This window comes from Mustela nigripes, chromosome 4 (assembly GCF_022355385.1).
Source record: "Mustela nigripes isolate SB6536 chromosome 4, MUSNIG.SB6536, whole genome shotgun sequence".
NCBI lineage: Eukaryota > Metazoa > Chordata > Mammalia > Carnivora > Mustelidae > Mustela > Mustela nigripes.
Genome location: NC_081560.1, coordinates 22398594 through 22419593, shown reverse-complemented (window position 1 = coordinate 22419593; position 21000 = coordinate 22398594). Strand labels below are relative to the sequence as shown.

General features: G+C 43.9%; 1 long non-coding RNA gene across 3 annotated transcripts; it reads left to right on the top strand.

Moving 5' to 3' along the window:
• The first annotated feature begins 170 nt into the window (after positions 1-170).
• Positions 171-20115, top strand: LOC132014930 (uncharacterized). Of its 3 annotated transcripts, XR_009403493.1 has the most exons (4): positions 171-489; positions 9272-9466; positions 9621-9717; positions 14033-15129. It is a non-coding gene; the product is annotated as an uncharacterized LOC132014930 (long non-coding RNA). The 3 variants fall into 3 exon arrangements; XR_009403492.1 differs by lacking the exon at positions 14033-15129 and adding an exon at positions 18953-20115 and having other exon boundaries at positions 9272-9717; XR_009403491.1 differs by having other exon boundaries at positions 9272-9717.
• The last annotated feature ends 885 nt before the right edge of the window (positions 20116-21000 follow it).

The window sequence follows — 21000 nt, the reverse complement described above, 5'->3', positions numbered from 1 at the left end:
CGGAGCAGGAGGAGAGCAAGGAACAGCACGCCCGACAGGCCCGGAACTGGCACAAAGGCCAAGAGCTCTTTACCAAAAGAATCACTTTTCAAAGAAGTACTCTTTCAAGATACTTCTCTCCAGAGTCCTCCACCTTGCCATGATGACTGCTCCGGAAAGTGCCCCCGCAGTCTCAGACACTTCAAGAAGTGGCCCATCTGGGTCAAGTGACAGAGCTGCGCTCCCTGCCACCACCACCACGTGACCCCAAGCTCTGCACTGTCATGGCAGTGCCCCCGCTGTCTCTGGGGGACAACACAAGAACTTTTGGTGTGGTGCCCGCCTGCCCTCCCCCACCTGCACCCAGTCACTCGGCTTGAACTGCACCCCTACAGCCACGGTGATCCTCCCATTCCTCGCAAAGCCCAGCCCTGACCTTGAGGATCGGAAACCTCACCGTCAGGGGTCTCCCCGTCTCTGCCTGGAGACTCTCCATTTTCCTCCGTCAAGGTAAGTGGATAATCAGAAAATGAGAAGAAAACCTGTTTTTACTCCTCATCTGCCCTCTCCGCAAAGGGAACATGCTCCTTGGTGGGTCAGGAATCTGGGGGCATCCCCCCCACAAGCCTGGCCAGAGGCTGCTTCAGTTTTACAACCTGCTACACACCTTTGGCAGACCTGCTGCTTCTTCTTCTTTTTTTTTTTTTCTTTTTCTAACACTAATAAGGCACATTGAGAAAGTATGGAAAAGTAAAGCAGAAAAAAAATCCACCTATAATCCTGCCACCCAGAGGCAGTGCCTATTAACATTTTGATACATTTCCTTTCCAGATTTTAAGTGCATTTTTCTGCAGCTGAGATCATACTCGTATACATAATTTCAGGCTCTGATTTTTTTTTTTCACTTGTTACAATATTTTCCCATATCATTAAAACTTGGTCGACAAAAGGAACATTTTTTCCATAGTAGTGTTTTTTTTTTCTTTAATTATAGAAGTAACCCACACTCACCGTAAAGAATTAGAAAATTCAGAATTATATAGAGGACAAGCCAACATTTTCCCTTCCCTCCTTCTCCCCCCCCCCCCCCCACCAATGCCTCAGAGGTAAACCACTTTGAACAGTTTGGCTTCTATCCTTACAAATGTTTCTCTACGATTCAGACAAGACAGCTTTTTTTTTCTTTTAAAGATTTTATTTATTTATTTGACAGACCGAGATCAAAGTAGGCAGAGAGAGAGGAGGAAGCAGGATCCCTACTGAACAGAGAGCCCGATGTGGGGCTCGATCCCAGGACCCTGAGATCATGACCTGAGCCAAAGGCAGAGGCTTTAACCCACTGAGCCACCCAGGTGCCCCACAAGACAGCTTTTTAACTAATGACCCCACCACTAGCTTTTTCGTGTCACAGTGTAGGTTGGAGATATTTCCTTACTGGTACATAGGGATCTGCATTTTAAGAAAGCTGCCCAAATAGTTCATCTACAGAAGTACCATAATTGGCTTTGCTGTTCCTCTGTTAGCAGACACTTACGATGGTTCGATCACCTGTACAATAAGCTTTATATATAGGCAGAGCATTTCTCCTGGAGGTTGTCCTAGAAGTACAGTTGTGTGACAAACTGGGTGTACATCCCAATGCTGTGGGAGATGCTGGAAATCGCCTCCCCTTTAGAAGGTTCTAACTATGACAGCCCCACCCATGGTTGCTTGGCTGTGAAAACTTGCGGTGGTTGTGGGCCAGTGTGTTGTCTGGTAACCCATAGGTTGCCAGTTGGTTGAGGACCCAACAGTCTTGGGTTCAAATCCTCACTCTGGGGACGCCTGGGTGGCTCAGTTGGTTGGACAACTGCCTTCGGCTCAGGTCATGATCTCGGAGTCCCGGGATCGAGTCCCACATCGGGCTCCCAGCTCCATGGGGAGTCTGCTTCTCTCTCTGCCCTTCTTCTCACTCATGCTCTCTCTCCCTGTCTCTCTCTCAAATAAATAAATAAAATCTTCAAATCCTCACTCTGCCACTAACTAGCTCTGTGATCTTTGCTGAGTGGCTTACTGGGTCTTTGTGCTATAGTTTTCTCATTGATAAAGTGAAAATGATGATGACAACTGTCCTTTCTACGGGGACTTACTTAAGTCTTCCCCTATTGTTGCGCATTTAAATGGCTGAAATTCTTTTAACAGGCTTTATTCAAAGGGCTTTATCAGTTTTTCCCTTTAATTGGACACCTTTTAAAGGTTTAAATGTTTATTTAATAGTCAAAACACCTGGGGTGTTCAGCTGGTGCAACATGTGGCTCTTGATGTTAGGTTGTGCATTCGAGCTCCACACTGGGTGTAGAGAGTACTTTTAAAAAAATAAAATCTTTTTAAAAAATGTTTAAACAAGTTAACAGTAAGAAATACCTATGACCCCTGTCATGTCAATACAACACATTTTTCTTTTTTTCAAGTTCTGAGTAAGTCTTTGTTTTTTAGACACTGATTTCCAGGAAGGCTAAAAAGCAATACCAGGGGGTATGGGTGCAGAATTGGATGTAGTCCTTCAAAGCATTCAGTTAAGAATATGATGGAGAGCCTGGGTGGCTCAGTCAGTTAAGCGTCCAACTCTTGATTTCAGCACAGGTCATGACCTCACGGTTGAGATTGAGCTCCACGTCAGGCTCTGTACTCAGCAGACCGGGAAGGGTATCTAGTTACAATTCTCTCTCCTTCTCCTTCTGCCCCTCCCTGCTTGTTTTCTCTTTTTCTCTCTCTCTCTCTCAGAAAAGAAAAAAACAAAACAAAACAAAAAACAGAATATGGCAATATAGGGGTGGCCTGGCTGGCTCAGTTGGTGGAGCATGTGACTCTTGATCTCATGCTTGTGAGTTCGAGCCCCATCCTGGGTATAGAGATTACTTAAAAATAAAGTCTTAAAAAATTAAAAGAATATGGCAATACAAATATCTGAAAAGCATGTCTTAGGTGTTTGAAACAAAAAACATACATCATTCCTAACTAATTTGAACTTTATAGCATTTCCTAGACAGGAGAAACAGTTAATATTTGAAAAGTCCTGAAAGCTTCTTCCTTGCCTAGTTACATTAGATGGTTTGCCTTTGAGCAAATTCCTTCCTTTTGAAACATAGATAAAATACAACACTTCTTATGATTAAGCATATCACTTCTGCTGTACATCCATACATATACATAATATTTATGATAATGTATATACCGATACCTTCACTTGTACATCAATTGCTCGAGGCACAGTTACATGGGTATTTCGGGGCAAAGACGGAGAAAGTTATGATGAAATGACGTCACAGAGCAGGCCCAAGACCACACAGAATTTGAGAAAGTAATACTCGTCGGAACAGATGCCCTACTGTTTCTTTGCATTTCCAGGAAGTGACTCCATAGTCTGGGATCTAATGTTGATTTCCGTCACCTTCAGAGCTCTCTGACGATTTTCCAGATGGGTAGTCTCCCAGGCTCTGCTTCGGAAGAGCTGAGAAAATGCTTGCATCTCAAATTATGCAAGTGAGGGCATGGGGCGGCCCCCTGCATTGCAGAGGCCATTCACAGAGAATGCGGGGGTTCCCCCGGGGAGGGGGGGCAAGTTGGAAACAGAAAGTCAGCTCTGGCATCAGGCTAGCCCATAATGAGAACGGAATGTTTTGCCAAAGTCACACATGTAAAAAATAACCGAGTTTACAAGCACCCGGGTAGCCTGGCCTCTGATTTCGTGACATGCCTTGTCTCAGGCATATGATTATAGGAAACCCTTGCACAGACGCTGGGCAGCTGAGGCAGGCCTTCTGGAGTTTATGGGAGGACAGAGAGGAAGCCTCATGCTGTGGAAACATGCCTTAAGGAGCCAGCCAGCAGCCCTCCTTCAACATAAAGCTCAAAAAAGCAAAAGGCCCCCACCTTTCCTTTTCACTCCATTCAGAGAGGCCTCCAGGCCCACTGCCCTGTGGCTGGTCTCACTAAGATGCTGCAGCCAACAGAGAAGGCTGCTGGGAGCTCCTTTCCTTAGTGGGACGACAAAGATTTCCCTCCCACCATTGTCACTATATATATTAATACATGATGGCATATGCACAGCTGTGCATCCCCAGAATCCAGCATGGTGCCTGGCATGGAGAGATGCACAAAAATGCCTTTTATAAGCCTTCAAGGTATTCAAAAGAATCTTTCTGAACAATATAGATGCTCAAAAATACCTTCTCTGAAATAATTTCATGCCATCACACTCGTAGGAAACATCCACATTATTATAGCACGTTCAAGTAAACTGGAAGGGATTTGGGGACATCTGTGTGGGACTTGATGGAAAAAGTAATTATGTTTTCTTTATATTAAAGAAGTATAAAAATACAATATAAAGTCATTAGAGAACATATTAAATACTGAATTTGTATAAAATTTTCCAAATAAAATATTTTCAAATTTTTAATGAGAAACTTGAGCTTATTTCCATGAACATACTTTAAAAAATTTTTATAGTCTATTTATTTAACTTAATATATCCATAATATTATGATTTCAATATGTAATATAAAATTAAATAATGAGATATTTTATTAAATAATAATTACATTAATAATGAGATATTTTGCATTCTTGTTTTCTTACTAAGTGTAGCGTGTATTTTTACTTGTAGGTGGAATATAACCCATCTCCATCTGGAGCAGGCACAGTTCAAGTGCTCAGTGGCCACATGTGGCCAGTGGCTGCCTCATGGCCCAGCACTGGTCTGTAGTGAGGATAGTAAAAATAGCACGGGCATAATTCTTTTAAATCTTTTTTATATGCCTTATAATGGCAATAAATAATTGCCAATGGAGATTTTAAAATAATGATCTATTCAAGTTGTTGGTTATCACCATCAATGAGAAATTTTGCCCAAGAAGGAGATAAAAAATTTTAAAGTGTTTTTATCACCCTTCAAATTTTTACAGCAGTTGAAATTATCTTTAAAGAGTTTAACAGCTCTTATGGAAATTTCTTGTGATAAGGCAAAGGATTTCAAACCCATCAAACTTTTTCACACCAACTATTTCAAGATAATGCTGATGGTCTAGTTAGCAGAACAGGCACGTGTAGTTCCAGCCATCCTCATGCCCCTGGCTTGGATTCTGCTCCAAAGGCATGCGGGCTGCGCAGAAGGACAGATTCCAGCATGGGGGAAGACAGAGATAGAGGACCCAGCCCCATGCAGCCCCTCCATCAGCTGCTTCCACCCCACATCCCAGTCTCTGTGACCTTAGCTCAATGCTCCCAGGACATTTGAGACAAACCCCAGCAGCTCCCTGGGCCCCTGTTCCACCCCATGCACACCTCAAGAGTTTTGGGCATGGGGCATCCAGTGACGGATGTTACTTTTCTCACTCCCTCTCATACCAGCCCCTCCCCACCCCACACTGTGAAAGCCCCTCTCTGAGAAGACCACCAAGTCACTGCCCAGATGGCTTCCCTACTCCAGACCCGTTGTCTCCGCGGACCGGGGTAGTCAGTGACACTGAGAACCACAGACCACCTCAGGCAGTCAGGAGGCTCTGGGGTGACAGACACTGCCCAGATTCCATTGTCTGCTTCCTTCTTGCTCACGCCGCCCTGCCACTTTGTACCTCTGTGATCACAGGCAAGTTATCTAATCTATATAGATTTCAGTTTTCTTTTCTTCTTATTATTATCATTTGAGAGGGAAATGGGGGACAGGCAGAGGAAGAGAGAGAGAGACTCATGCAGGTTCCATGCCCAGCATGGAGCCTGAGGGGGGGGCTTGATCCCACCACCCTGAGATCTTGACCTGACCGAAACCAAAAGTCAGACACTCAACTGATGGAGTCACCCAGATGCCCCAGTTTTCTCTTTTCTGAAAGCAGCTTTATTGACCTGGTAGTCACATACCACAAAAGTCACCACGTACGGTGCACAATTCATTGGTTTGTAGTATTTTCACAAAGTTGGGCAAAGACTTCAGGTTCTTGCCTGGAAACTAAGACAATCATCTGGAAAACTGTCATAAGGAAGAAAGGCAGTAACCATTATAAAGAATATCGCCTGGCACATGGCAAAGTCTCAATAAGTGGTCCTTGTTACTGTGGCGACCACGATGACAAGGATGGCGGGTGAAGAGGGAGCCGCCCGGGATTCCTGGAAATTTGTCACGTGGCTTTGGGGAAGCTGGACAACCTCAGCTCCTCCTGGACCTCTACACTGGACACGAAGCCAATAGGCTCCCCATTAGATGCCTGCAGCCACCTCTGCATCACATGGGATGTGACAGCAGTTCAGGAGCCACAGGGGCTGCCACACAACTTGAGGCAGGAAGTGGGGAGAAACACTATTTCTTACAGAAAACTGATGGGGGGAGAAATTCAAGTCAGCAGCAAGAAAAGTCACTTCCTTGACTTACATTTCATCAATAGCTACCTGCTTTCAGTTGGCTAGGATTTTTTTTTTTTTTCTAGAAAAGTTTCATTCTTGGGGTGCCTGGCTGGCTCAGTCCTGGAGGATATGCCTCTATGCTGGGTGTGGAGATTACTTAAAAATAAAACCTTTCAGGGGTGCCTGGGTGGTGCAGTCGGTTAAGCAGCTGGCTCTTGATTTTGGCTCAGGTCATGATCTCTGGGTTGTGGAATCGAGCCCCAGGTCAGGCTCCGCGCCGGAGTGGGAAGTCTGCTTGGGGCTCTTCCCCCACTCTCCCTCCGCCCCTCCCCATCTCAAATAAATAAATAAATCCTTAAAAAGTAATAAAATATATTTTTAAAAAGTTTCACTCTCAAGATTATTACAATAAATGTTTATTGTTAATTTTTTTGGTATAATCACCTCTCCAGAGGTAGTATTAAAAGTTTGGGCTCCCTTTAGACTATTTGCTTATTATACATAAAACCGGATTTATGAGGTAGTTCTGTTCTGCTACTCACTTTTTTCACTTAAGAATATATCCTGACTACCACTCTATGTTGGTAAACAAACGAAGTTTTAGCAATTGCATAGTATTCTTGGGTGTGGATGTACCATTAGGTATTTATCAAAACCCCAACAGAGAGGCACTGAGATTGTTTCACACTTTAAAAAAATTATTATTACTGTAGCGGTTGCTGTGGTGCCATCCATTTCCCACCTTTACGGGAGGGAGGCGCTCCATCCCCAGCTGCTGAGTTGGCCTGCTATGTCCCTAACTGGACTGGTCCTTAGCCGACTGGGCCATCTGACCCACAGTGAATGAATGACCAGTGAGCGCATGTGTGGAAAGCAGAGTACGAAGGCCTGACCCCGTTGGATCAATGGCATAATTCCAAGGGGCCATTCCAGCTCCAGAACTTTCTGTGAGATTGGGTAAAGACTCATTGCGAGTGCATGGAAGCTTAACGTCTCCTTCTGTCTAGTCCTGCTTCCCCTGTTTCTTACAGGGGTTGTTCCAAGAGCATGTCCCTTTAAGCGTCCTACACACAAATCTCTGTTTCGGAGTCTGTTTTCTGGGGAAGCTGACCTCCGATGACCGAAATGGCTTAAACAATTTTTTTTTTCTTCCCTGAACAGTTGTCACTAGAATTCCTCTTAAGAAAGGAGGAATAAACCTTTGCCGAATCTCCTGGGGGCTGGTGTGACCTGTGGGAGTGGAGTCGGCGGGGAGAGGCGGGCAGGGGTTCTGCGTGAAGCAGAGGGAGGAATTCCTACCTGGGTTTGTGTAGAGAGAAGAGTCAAGGGGACCCGAGAAAGAAAGGAAGAAGAGCCAGAGACATGGCGGGAAGCCAGGCCTGGTGAGAAAGCTGAGGACGTGGTGTGGCCTCAGTGCGAACCTGTCTTGTCTCCCCTCTGCCGTCATGTGTAAACTTGCTATGCTGACAGGCTCTGGGTGAGAGGTCTGCTTTGGGTCAAAGGAGCCCAGTGTCACCCAAGGCACACTGGACCACTGATAGTGCACAGGAGGGACACAGGGTCCACACAGGGAGGAGACCGCGTGAGTGGGGTCCCGGGCTCCCAGAGGTGTGGGACACAACCGAAAGGTCAGCCTCAGAGACACCCTGGCCACGGTCTCTTGCTCAGGCAGGTGTGACTTCAGCAAATCGAGTATCAGGGCAGGTCTGAAGGTCCCAGGGGAACCTGAGAAAGGAAAAGTTCTGTTTTCTGTCACCTCTCTCCCTTTGGAACCCAGGACACCAAGGCCCCAATGCTCAAAGTGGCACACAGTATGAGGACAGCTAAATGGGGCTGTTACCAGTGAGAGTGGGGGGGGCGGTGGAAGAGGGCCTTGTCCTGGGTCTCCTGTGAGAATCTTACTCAGAGAGAGTAACTTTACCTACTATGCTCAAATTACCCCCTTCCTTAGTTCATCTAGTGTAGTCATGTGGGCATCTGCCCACAGCCGCAGGTTTTATATGACTGTAATCCTGGTGAATGGCAGTTTTGTGCAGTACTTTTGATCTTCCAGGCCTCAAGGAAGGATAACATCATAGGGAAAAGGTTGGGTCCCAAAGTTAGATTGGGCTGGGTTTCAAATCTACTTTATTCATTCATTCATTCATTCAAATCTACTTTTATTTTTATTTTTATTTTTATTTTTAAGATTTTATTTATTTATTTGACAGATAGAGATCACAAGTAGGCAGAGAGGCAGGCAGAGAGAGAGGAGGAAGCAGGCTCCCTGCTGAGCAGAGAGCCCGATGCGGGGCTCGATCCCAGAACCCCGGGACCATGACCCGAGCCGAAGGCAGAGGCTTTAACCCACTGAGCCACCCAGGTGCCCCTCAAATCTACTTTTAAATCTAACCTTATAAGGCTTCTCAGCCTCAGTCTCCATACCTGTAAAATGGGCTCCTATTAGGCCCTCTCTTCTGGCACTGTTGTAAAGATTAAGGGAGGTAATGAGATGACATTATGGCTACATAAATTCCATGGTTTTAATATTCCCTGTTGCTGGACACTCAAGTGGCTTCTAGTTGTTGTCTATTATAAATAATACTTTTCTTAGGTAGAAATTGGCATACAGGATCACCCAATGCTTTATAAACTGTGTACTATCTAGCTAACTAATAATAGCTGATAATAACCTCATAGCATGGTTATGAGAGTTAAATGAATTAATACACAGAAAGTACTTAGAACGGTGCCTGCAAACACAGCATGCTTTGCAGAAGTATTTGATGGTGTTATTATCCTAATTATTCTTCACCCCTTCACCTGCCCTCCCAAGCACCCCCCCACACTCTGCTCTCCCAACTGCATTTTAATGATATGCTGATGCTCTCTTTGCCCTCTACCAAGCACTTGTCATTTCCTCCAACTCCTGCAGGGAAAGAATCGGATTTGCATCATCTAAAAATTCAGCTACTTCAGAACCTGAAATCAAGTGAGAGGAGCCTCCCGTGGAGTATCTGAGAAGTCTCAGGGCTGCAAGTTCATTTGCTGCAGACATTTGCAGACCCTCCCCCGCATGGCCTTCAGGGCTGGAAGCAGACTGATGAAGAGCTTCTCCCAGAGTTCCAAGGTGGGGGCGGGGGGGGGTGATGTTCACTGGTATACCTCACCCCCCACTGGCCCACTCCTCCGGGGAGGAGCACCAGGCTGGTAGCTGACAAAATTGTGAGACTAAAGAAAGGCTACACTTTCCTCCTAGACCTTATTCCTTCCATTTCATTTAGCGTTTGCTTTATCACGGAGACCTCCCAACAGCGCAGAAAGTCATCGAAGCCCGATGCACCTGTCTCTGACACCTACTGGCTGGGCAACTGGAACAAGGTATTTTACTTCTTGAGCCTCTCTGCTTCCTCTTCTGGAAAACAGAAATAATACCTTCCACACAAAGTTGTCACTGTTCTTTTTAAATTATGGTAAAAATACACATAACATTTACCATCTTAACTCTTTTTCAGTATCTGGTTTAGCGGCATTAAACTCACAGGGCTGCTTGTGAGGATTAAATGAAAAAATGTATGTAAAGCCTCCAGCACATAAACAGCACAGTGAACACTCAGGGAACCTAATTTCTCTTTTCTCGTAACTTCTCCCACTGAACAGGACCCACGGCATTGTGAAGTAGAGCAAGAAGGCCTTGGTCGGTTTGGTTTGAAGTTCAAACCTTGTCCCACCCCTTATCACAGTCCCCAGCCTGCCCCATCTGTGGCTGCTGCTTATCGCTGAACTGAGTTGGTTCTAGGAGCCAAGCTTGTTTGGTGAGGAAGAGTCGAAGCAGCGGGGCAGGCCCAGGGTGTGCTTCCAGAGAGATCTGCTTCACACCCCTGCTGATGGTGCTGGGGTGGCGGGAGCAGCCTTTTCAGGGCTTTTCCAAGCAGTTTCCAAAACTCCGAGGGGCAATCACAGCGAACCTTCCATGTCACAGACGGTCATCCCTGCCATCGCCTGTCAAACTAGGACACGGGAGGTCACTGCTTGGGTTTTTGGAGGGTTTTGTTTCCTGTTTTGTTTTTTTGGTTTTGTCAGAGCAACATGGGCATATGGTCTTTAAAAATCACATGATACTAAAATGCTCATAATGGTCAGCAATGGTCTCTTTTGCCACGCCTTGCTCTTGCCTTTCCAGACGCACCATGGTCAGTTCTTTCAGCTATTTCTTCTGGTATCTATCTCCATATTTCCAAATACGCTTACTCTCATATTTCTTGTACCAACTTCAGATGGTTTCTGTTGACTTTCTGTTACAGTAGGTGAGGGTTTGACATTTCTGCACGACCTCCGTCCTCTGACCACAAGTTTCAGTGAGATCAGTACCCCATGTGTACTTCATTATGACTCTGAATCATTCCGGTCTTTGCCAGGTCCTACAAAATCCTACAGGACCTGACTCCCTCTTCCCCTGCCTGTCTCCCTCTCCATCACTCCTCTCCAGCATCACGGCCTCCCTGGTTCCTCCAACAGGGGACCACGCTGAGCGTACTCCTGTCCCAGGGCCTTTACACTTGTTCTTCCAACTAGCAGGACACTCTCCTCCCCGATGTTTGCCTGAAATCCTTCCTCATTTCATTCATGGATCTGCTCAAATACCACCTGATCTGAGAAGTCTTTCCAGATTATTTTCCCTCCATCTGCTTTCCAGCTTTTCTTTTCTTCACAGACTTACCACACACACACACACACACACACACACACACACACACCCTTTGACATCTTATTATGTATTTATTGATGTAAATCCTGATTACATATTTGTTGAGGGAAGGGACTTTGTTAACCACTATGACCCCCCGGGCCCCAGAACAAGCCTGGCCCATAGCAGGCCATCAGCAAACACTGGGAGCAACTGAATGCTGAGCCTATTGATTTACTGCGCTTTTGTTTCATTGTTTATACAATTCCTCCCCCCTTCCCCATAGTTAATATCTACCTTGGTTTTTCATTTAATTTGTTTTCTCTGGCACACACCCTCCAACAGCCTTTCAATCCAATTTTTCATATAAACGTATCAGATAATCTGCTGTGTTTAGAATTTCCCTCTTTGTCTGGGCTGCTGTTACAGAATACCATAGACTGAGTAGTATATATATATATATACACACACACACACATATTTTTTAAAAGATTTTATTTATTTATTTGTCAGACAGAGATCACAAGTAGGCAGAGAGGCAGGCAGAGAGAGAGGTGGAAGCAGGTTCCCTGCTGAGCAGAGAGCCCAATGCGGGGCTCGATCCCAGGACCCTGGGATCATGAGCTGAGCCAAAGGCAGAGGCTTTAACCCACTGAGCCACCAGGTGCCCTAATATATTTTAAAGATTTTATTTATTTTAGAGAAAGAGAGCATGAGTGAGGGGAGGGAGCAGAGGGAGAAGGACAAACAGTCTCCCTCCTAAGCACTGAGCCAGACAGGGGGCTCTATTCCACAACCCTGAGGTCACAACCTGAGCTGAAATCAAGAATCAGACTCTTAACGGACTGAGCCTTGAAGGTTCCCCAGACAGAGTGGTTTATAAAAACAGAAATCTGGGGTGTCTGGGTGGCTCAGTGGGTTAAGCCTCTGCCTTTGGCTCAGGTCATGATCCCAAGGTCCCAAGATCAAGCCCCACATCCAGCTCTCTGCTCAGCAGGGAGCCTGCTTCCCCCTCTCACTCTGCCTGCCTCTCTGCCTACTTGTGATCTCTCTCTCTCTCTGTCAAAAAATAAAATCTTTAAAAAAAATAATTTTTAAAAACAGAAATCTATTTTTTAAAGATTTTATTTATTTATTTGACAGACAGAGATCACAAGTAGGCAGAGAGAGAGAGAGAGAGAGAAGGAAGCAGGCTCCCCACTGAGCAGAGAGCCTGATGTGGGACTTGATCCCAGGACCCTGAGATTATGACTTGAGCCGAAGGCAGAGGCTTAACCCACTGAGCCAACCAGGTGCCCCCAGAAATCTATTTCTTATAGTTCTGAAGACTGGGAAATCCAAAATCAAGGTGCCAACAGATTTGGTGTCTGGCTGGAGACCACTTCCTCATTCACTGACAACTGTCTTCTCTCTGGGTCCTCACAGGATGGAAGGGGTGAACTCTCTGGGTCTCATTTTTAAGGGCACTAATCCCACTTTCAGGGACTCTGCCCATTATCATTCTTAGGACCTCATCACCTGCCAAAGGCTTTGCCTCCCAATACCATCCCCCAGGGGCCTGGGCCTTCAGCGCACAAACGTCAGAGCACGAGATATTCAACGCACAGCAGCAGATTCATCAGTTGTTAACACTTTACCCATTTGCTTTATCATCCTTTTTCCTTATATGCTTATAGATGGATTTTTTTCTGAATCCTCTGCCAACCGGAGGCACCGTGCTCCTTTACCCCTTCGTCCCCAGGACCTGGGCTTGCCCGCAGCCCTTTGCATCCTGGTGATTTCACCACGTGTGTCACATGACGGTATTTCTGAAGGACAAGGGCATTCTCTTACAGTACAATTGTCCCCTTGTTTTTTTAAGAAGGTAAAAAAGCAATGGAGAAAGAGACTACTCACAGCCTTTTGCTGTGAAAGACTGAGCAAAGGCCCCAGGGTAACACAAAGGGTCCCAGGAAGATAAAGCGTCTGAAAGGACACAGCTGAGGGTGGGCCCGAAAACAACATGCCTCAGGAACCCAGTCAGTGGGGCAGGGTGAGAATAGGCAGCACTTCCTGAAGGTCTCTGCCAGGGACATGAAGAAAATCCACTTAGAAGGCCTTTGCCAGAAACTGCTCAGCTGGATGCTAATGGGTTCTGGGCCAGCGTGGGGAGCTCAGTCCCAAGAGGACTTCTGGGCAGAGAAGACTGAAATCCCAAAGGGCCCTGAAAGGAAGTGTCTCTTTGAAGAAACCAAGTTAACTAAGAGGAGGAGGACTCTGGCCTCTGGAGGTGTTGGAGTTCAGCTCCTTGTAGTCTCTGGGAAAAGAGAGTCATGCCAGTGGGTCCTTCTGCCCAATAAAGAAGAGTCACATAAAGCCTTGACCTTCTAGATAACTGCTTGATGGTATAAATTAGGAAGGAATGGGATAGCAGGAGAGTAAAAACTCTCAAAAACCCAAACAGTTAAACAAAATGCGATACACACATACAGTGAATATTAGGCAGCTTAAAAAGGGAGAACATTCTGGCGCCTGGGTAGCTCAGTAGATTGAGCATACGATTGGATTTCTGCTCAGGTCATGACCTCAGGGTTGTGAGATGCGAGCCTCCTACTGGGCTCCACACTGGGCATGAAGCCTGCTTGCCATGCTCTCTCTCTCTCTCTCTCTAGCTCGGCCCCTCCTCCTTTAAAAAAAAAGTATAAAGGGGGAACATTTTGATACATGCTACAACGTGGATGAACCCTAAGGATATTATGCTTAGTAAAATAAAAGGACAAATACTGACTCCATTTTTGTGAGGTACCTAGAGCAGTCACATTCACAGAAACAGGAAGTAGAATGGTGGCTGCCAGGCCTGGTGGGGAGTGGGGAGGAGGAGTTAGCACTTAACGGTGATGGTCTCAGTTGTGCAATGTCAGCAGTGTTCTGGGTCTGGATGGTGGGAATGGTAACACAGTATACAAATGGACTCAGTGTCACTGAGCTGTGCCCTTTCCACATGGTTAAGCTATAACCTGTATATTATAGGAACCTTCTGATCTTGGACCATGTCAATGTACTATCTGAAGCCCTAAAAACCAAAAGTCTTGTCTTCTCCGTGAATTCTTCTGTGACTACCCCAGGGAGAAGTGAGGCCTTTTCCCTCTGGCCTCCTGTTCACTGTATCAGGCATTTAGTGATTTCCTGATGGCACTGACCACCCTTCTCTGTGTAAAAGCCTGGCTCTCTCCCCAGGGCCTTAGCACCTCAAGGGAAAGAACTGCATCTCCCATAGTCCCTACAAAGGGGCCTTGGAGGTATTGTGTTCAATGTTGGATGACCCATCAATTACCTAAGAGTTAAGTACCAGAAAACCCACAAGGGAAGAAGAGTGGAATGAAGCTGAAGGGAAAAGAAGAAATAGAGCATCTTGGTCGGTAAACTAAAACGTCGAATTATTTTAAGAACTTGAAGGTGGAGACCTGTGTTGAAGTCTCTCTAGACTGTGAGTTGTAGGGAAAAAAAAAAAAACAACCCTAAAATTGGAGTAAGTGAAGAAGATGAAAAAAGGAGGAGGAGGAGAAAAGAGAAAGAGAAAGAAAAGGAGCGAACGATTAAGGTGTTCTTGATACACATAACCTCTTGGATTTAGGCAAGATCGGTTTCAGGTGCCCTTTTACCTCCTTCGCCATTTCTCGGCCCTGCTTTTGCCTGGACTGGAGGATTCCCAGACACCTCTTACCCTTGGTAGCAGACAAGGCTACCCTAGCAGTTCCAGACTTACTTGATTCTTCTACCGCACAATCAGAGCAACAAGAGGACATCCTTTCTTCTCTCTTTAGCAAAAAGCCCATGGATGCTTTCCTTTGACCCAGCTTGTGGCCTCTCCTCTGAATTAATAAGTGTAGACTTGGACTGGAAGACTCTGTGTGAGCCCTGTCTTGGAATTACGAGGTTATAAGATCCTAGCACAGTTCCTGAGAAAGAGGAACCTTCCTCCATTGGTGGGGAGAGTGCAACCTGGAACCTCTCAGGGAATTTGTCATTTTTTGGTCAAGGAAACCCCTTGACTTAACAATGTACTTCTGGACATTTATCCCACAATTACAGTCCCTCACAAATAAAATGCCACTCATGCAAGACTACTTTTTGTAGTATTACTTGTACTTTTTGTAGTATTATTTATAATTGTGAAAGACTAGAAACAAACAAAATGTCCCTCACCAGGGTAATTAAGTGACCATACAGAAATGTAATAGAACACTATGCAGCCGTAAGAAGGATAGGAAATCTCTCTTGCATTATTACAGGAAAATATTTAAGATATGTTAAGTATAAAAACAGCAAGGTGTAATAGAGTGTACAGAACATACTATCATTGTAAAAATATTTTTTCATAGTAGCTTATGCATGCATTAAAAATATCTGAAAGATAAACTAATAGCAGTAGTTACTTCTTAGGGTAGATGGAAATTAAATACACAGGTCAACGTTTGCATAACTTTATATACAAGTTAATGCTTGAGCCACAAATCTATATTTCAAAAACTTGAAAAAAATTTTCAAATTAAGTGGTTGATATCTCCTACCTCTGTGCACATGGCACTAGGAGCTGTGAGGTGCACGTGGGCTGCCACCTGCTCACCGTTTCTGCACCCGCTGTGCCCCTGCCCACTGCTCCCCTGCCCACCCCTTCCCTGCCCATTCCAGTGCCCACGTTGGGTGGCCCCCTGGGGGCTGAGGACCAGGCCATCCAAACGCTGCACCCAGGCTCCCCTCCACTCTCCATGTGCCAATTCACAGCCCAGCACAAATGGGTAACAACAGAAAATGGTATTGGAAGAGTGGGAATCAGTAATTTTGCACAGCAATTTTGTACAGATGTTTACTGCAGTCTGCCTAAAGTTTGGACAAAATGGAACAAGCGAGGTGAGTTTGGTGCTTTGGAAAGTGTGTAAGCTGCTAGTGAACTCTCTTATTTATCAGAAGAATTAACTGAAACTAGTGAAGCTCTTGTAGAAAATCCAGGACTTGTCAAATCTTATTATGAAGAAGGTTGGCTGATCAAGATAACAGTCAGTGGCCCTTCAGAAATGGATGAATGAATGAGTCAAGAAGCACATGAGAAATGCATAAAATCTGAGGAATGAAAACGGAACCCCTAAATAAACCAGTGTGAAACCAAACACAATAAAACAAAGCAGCTGATACTTCCCTCCAAAGATACTAACGAAGTTGAGTGCCACTTGTCATATCCCAGTACATTTAAACTATGAAATGTATGCTACCATTATTGGAATCTAAAAATTGTTTGTATATAAACTGCTTTCTAGACAAATGAGTTTCTAATAAAGCATTGTAACCTTTGTTGGAATAATTTTAAAACTCAAAACTCAGTGCTTTCAACAGTTGGCATGAAGCACCCCGGGGGAGAATCACTTTTTTTTTTTTAAGATTTTATTTATTTATTGGACAGACAGAGATCACAAGTAGGCAGAGAGGCAGGCAGAGAGAGAGAGGAGGAAGCAGGCTCCCTGCTGAGCAGAGAGCCTGACGCAGGGCTCGATCTCAGGACCCTGAGATCATGACCCGAGCCGAAGGCAGAGGCCCAACCCACTGAGCCACCCAGGCGCCCCAGGGAGAATCATTTTGAGGCTTGCTGGATTTGGTCTCCGTACCCTTTTATCTATACTAATCTATAGAACTAAAAAAAAAAAAAAAAAAAAAAAAAAATTAGCTGATGGTTTTGAATGTTTGTTTTTAAAAAGAAAAACAGGTAACTTTGAAATTAAAGCAAATAAAATGATAGTAATACATTTTATAACTTATATATGTTTATAATGAATGCCCCTAAACTTTCCCTTTCTCCCTCTGTAAGTCTTTCATGAATAAAAGAATCTGTGAAGATCTATCGGCACAGAATAGAGAGCCCAAGTCCAGAAACGCTCACATATATACAATCACTTGTTTTATGTGTTGGAAAAGCAGAATAGTGCAGAAAGGACAGTCATCTGTAAATGATGGTGGGTCCGGTGAATACCCTCACTTAAAAAAAAAAAAAAGCAGCTTGACCTTTACTTCACATCATAACACAAACATATATTCCATGTACACAGTAGATCTAAATGTGAAAATTTAAATAATACAGTTTCAAAAAGGTATTAGAGGAAACTATCTTCATGATCTGAGGGTAGGCAAAGATCTCTTTAACAGGACACACAAAGCACAAGCCATTAAGAAAAAAATTATTTTGTTTATCAACATTCACCACGAAGAGAGTGAAGTGACAATCACAGAGTGGGAGAAGATATCTGCACAATATATAACCCACAAAGGACTCGCATCCGGAATATATAAATGACTCGTACAAATCAATAAGAAAAAGATACTGCTCAATAGAATACTGCGCAAAAGGCTTCAGCAGACATTTCATAAGCTGTACAGATGGTCAACAAGATGGAAAAAAGGTGCTAAACCTCTTTAGTGAAGAAGGAAATACCAATTGAAACTGCCTCAAAATACCACATCTGCTCACTGGAATGGGAACAATTAGAAAATACCAAGTACTGGGGCGCCTGGGTGGCTCAGTGGGTTAAGCCTCTGCGTTTGACTCGGGCCATGATCTCAGGGTCCTGGGATCGAGGCCCGCATCGGGCTCTCTGCTTGGCAGGGATCCTGCTTCCCCCCCCCCCTCTCTCTGTCTCCCTCTATGCTTACTTGTGATCTCTCTGTCAAATAAATTTAAAAAAAAGAAAAGAAAAGAAAATACCAAGAACTGACAAAGAATGTAGACGAACTCCAGCTTTCACACAACTCTGGTGGAGGTGGAAATTGGGATAACTCCTTAGAAAACAGAGAATCTTTGCTAAACTGAACATAGCACACACTCACTGATCTAGAACTTCCATTCCTTCCATTTCCTTAACAGAACTGTGTATCCATACGTGCATCCTGGGACATGCACGAGAACCTACAAACATTGTTAATAACACGAAACTGGAAATATCTCAGATGCCCAGAACAGGATGATAAATAAATTGTGATATAGTCGTAAATTGCGGGAATGAGCTATACAAACTAGGTTGAACAAAAGAACCGGGACAGAAAGGAATACATACTATGATTTCCATTTACATAAACTTCAGAAACAGCCATATGAGGTTAGAAGTCAGGCTGATGGTTGCCTTTGGGGACGACTGGGTCGTAATGGCCAGGAAGAGGCAGGAGGTGGGATTTTGGGGTGTGGGAATGTGCTAGTTCTCCAACAGGATGGTTTTACACAGGTGAGTTGACTGAAATTTCACTGAGCTCTGTACATCCAATTTTTGCACTTTTATATTACATGTCACTTAAAAATTTATTAAAAATATGCTTTAATCTATGAAGAGACTCTATTTAAGAACCCAGTGGCTGACAACATTTTGCATAGTTGTTTACTGGGTCTTCTTTTCCTATTGTGGAAGTTTCAAATTAAACAAGCAGATAGCTGAATATTAAAGCAGCTGTCCTTTAATTAGATCTTGTATTCTCTGCTTCTACAAACTTTTTTCTAAAATACTGTATTCATTATGAAAATAATGTAATCATACAAACAAAATTTTGAAAAACAGAAACCAACAAGACCCCAAACCTAGCTTATCCATTTATATACAAATTACTTTATAATTTTAATACATGTTCTTCTAATCTTTTTTCCTTCACAAACATTAAGATGGTCTTAAATTCAGTGAGACAATTTTTTCTCATTCAGAGTTTTAGTCACTTTCTTTATAATCTAAAACTATATTCAAATTTTGTATTTACCCAGCATGTAAGGTCATCTCTAAAAAAGTCAGCAATATGAATGTATGTCAAGTAAAAATACAAAATAAACTTCACATAGCTGTTCAAAAAATACCATAACAATATATCTTGAATTTTATTTTATTTTATTTTTTTTTTTTAAGATTTTATTTATTTATTTTTCAGAGGGAGAGCGAGAGCGAGCACAGGCAGACAGAGTGGAAGGCAGAGTCAGAGGGAGAAGCAGACTCCCCGTGGAGCAAGGAGCCCGATGTGGGACTCGATCCCAGGACGCTGGAATCATGACCTGAGCCGAAGGCAGCCGCTTAACCAACTGAGCCACCCAGGCGTCCCTATATCTTGAATTTTAAATACCTCAAAGCAGTTTATACTCTTGATTTATTTGCATAAAAGGGACAATGTTTTATTTGCTCTACTCCTATGGTACAAAAAAATAAGGCACATGGTCAGTTGATAATGGGGCCACAACTAGACTGTAAGTTTTCCTGCTCTGCTTCTGCATTACAATGGGCCTGGTCACCAAAATATCAAATATCCAACTCAAAGAACTCTATCTCATGTAAATCTTCCAGTCTCTGCTCTCCAAATACATCAAGTGACGGCTATTTAGATAATATAAATACACTGGGCTAAAATGTCTTTAGGTTCATGCTTGAAAACACCTTATAGATGGGGCGATTCTTTTTTTCAAATCATCCCCTACCATAGAAGTAATACATCATAACAAACAAGGCTGGGTACCTTGGAAAGCAATCTTGGGGCCAAGGATTTGAGGGTGAGCCTTTTATTTGGGAAGTGATACCAGGAAGCCCTGTTGGAGATGGGCAAGTGAGACAGGGAAGGCAAAGAAGGCAACAGAAGGTATGTGATACAACAGGGGCCTGTTGTGGGCATCGAGGCTGGATCCTGCCGAAGAACTTTGGGAAACAGTGTAAAACATGTCTCATGGGGTCTCAACCAAGGAGTGAGGAAGCTGGGGTATTTATCCTCCAGCTTCTACCGATTCACTGAAGGAGGGCTATTGTTGGGATCTAACTCCCTAGGATTTCTGGCCTATCCTTAGCTGGAGCATGGCCAAGAGAGCCAAAATGGATACATTGTTATTAATGTTGGGGACTTCTCAGTCATTTCTGCTTCAGCTCTTTTTTCTATTCCTTTCTCTTTCTTCTCCTTCTGGTATTTCACTGATGTGTACATTTTACCTTTTGTAATAGTATTATGGTTCTTGGATGTTCTGTTTTTTTCAATATTTTTTTCTCTTTGCATTTCAGTTTTGGACATTTTTATTGACCCCTATCTTCAAGCTCACTAGTCTTTCCATGAGAGTCCTTAGCATAGCAATCACAGTTATTTTAAATTCTGTTCTGATTGTTTCAGTATCCCTGCCATATCTGGGTTTGGTTCTGATGCTTGAGTTGTGAGGAGGGGGAGGGGAAATATCATAAAGTATGATGATTAGATCTCAGTTGAAGGCTGTGACCTTTACAAGTGCAACTCAATCTCTTCGTCCTCCCTTTAGGTGAGACAGAAAGACTAGAGGGGGCTAGAACTCCGTATTTTCCTTCCTTCAGGTCAGTTAGGCTTTGGTGAAATAGTTCATCTTAAAGACAGGCCTTGTTAGGAGAAGAGAATATTCTGGGCATATTACAAAATGGCACCCTATCCCCAACACACATGCCCAACAACATGAGGGAACAAACACTTAACTATACACTTAAAAATGGTCAAGATAATATATTTTATATTGTATGCATGTTATGGGTTGAATTGTATCACCTTGATACTCATACATTGAAGTCCTAACTCCCAGCTCCTCAAAATGTGACTGTATTTAGAGATAAGGTCTTTTATTTATTTATTTATTTATTTTTTTTTAAAGATTTTATTTATTTATTTGACAGACAGAGATCACAAGCAGGCAGAGAGGCAGGCAGAGAGAGAGGAGGAAGCAGGCTCCCTGCTGAGCAGAGAGCCCGATGCGGGGCTCGATCCCAGGACGCTGAGATCATGACCTGAGCCGAAGGCAGCGGCTTAACCCACTGAGCCACCCAGGCGCCCCTAGAGATAAGGTCTTTTAAAAGGTAATTAAGTTAAATGGGGTTGTTAGGGCATGAACATCTAGGACACTAACATGACCAGTGTCCTTAGAGGAGGAAATCTGGATGGAGAGAGAGAGAATAACTGACAGCTGCAGGCATAGAGAGATAACCGTA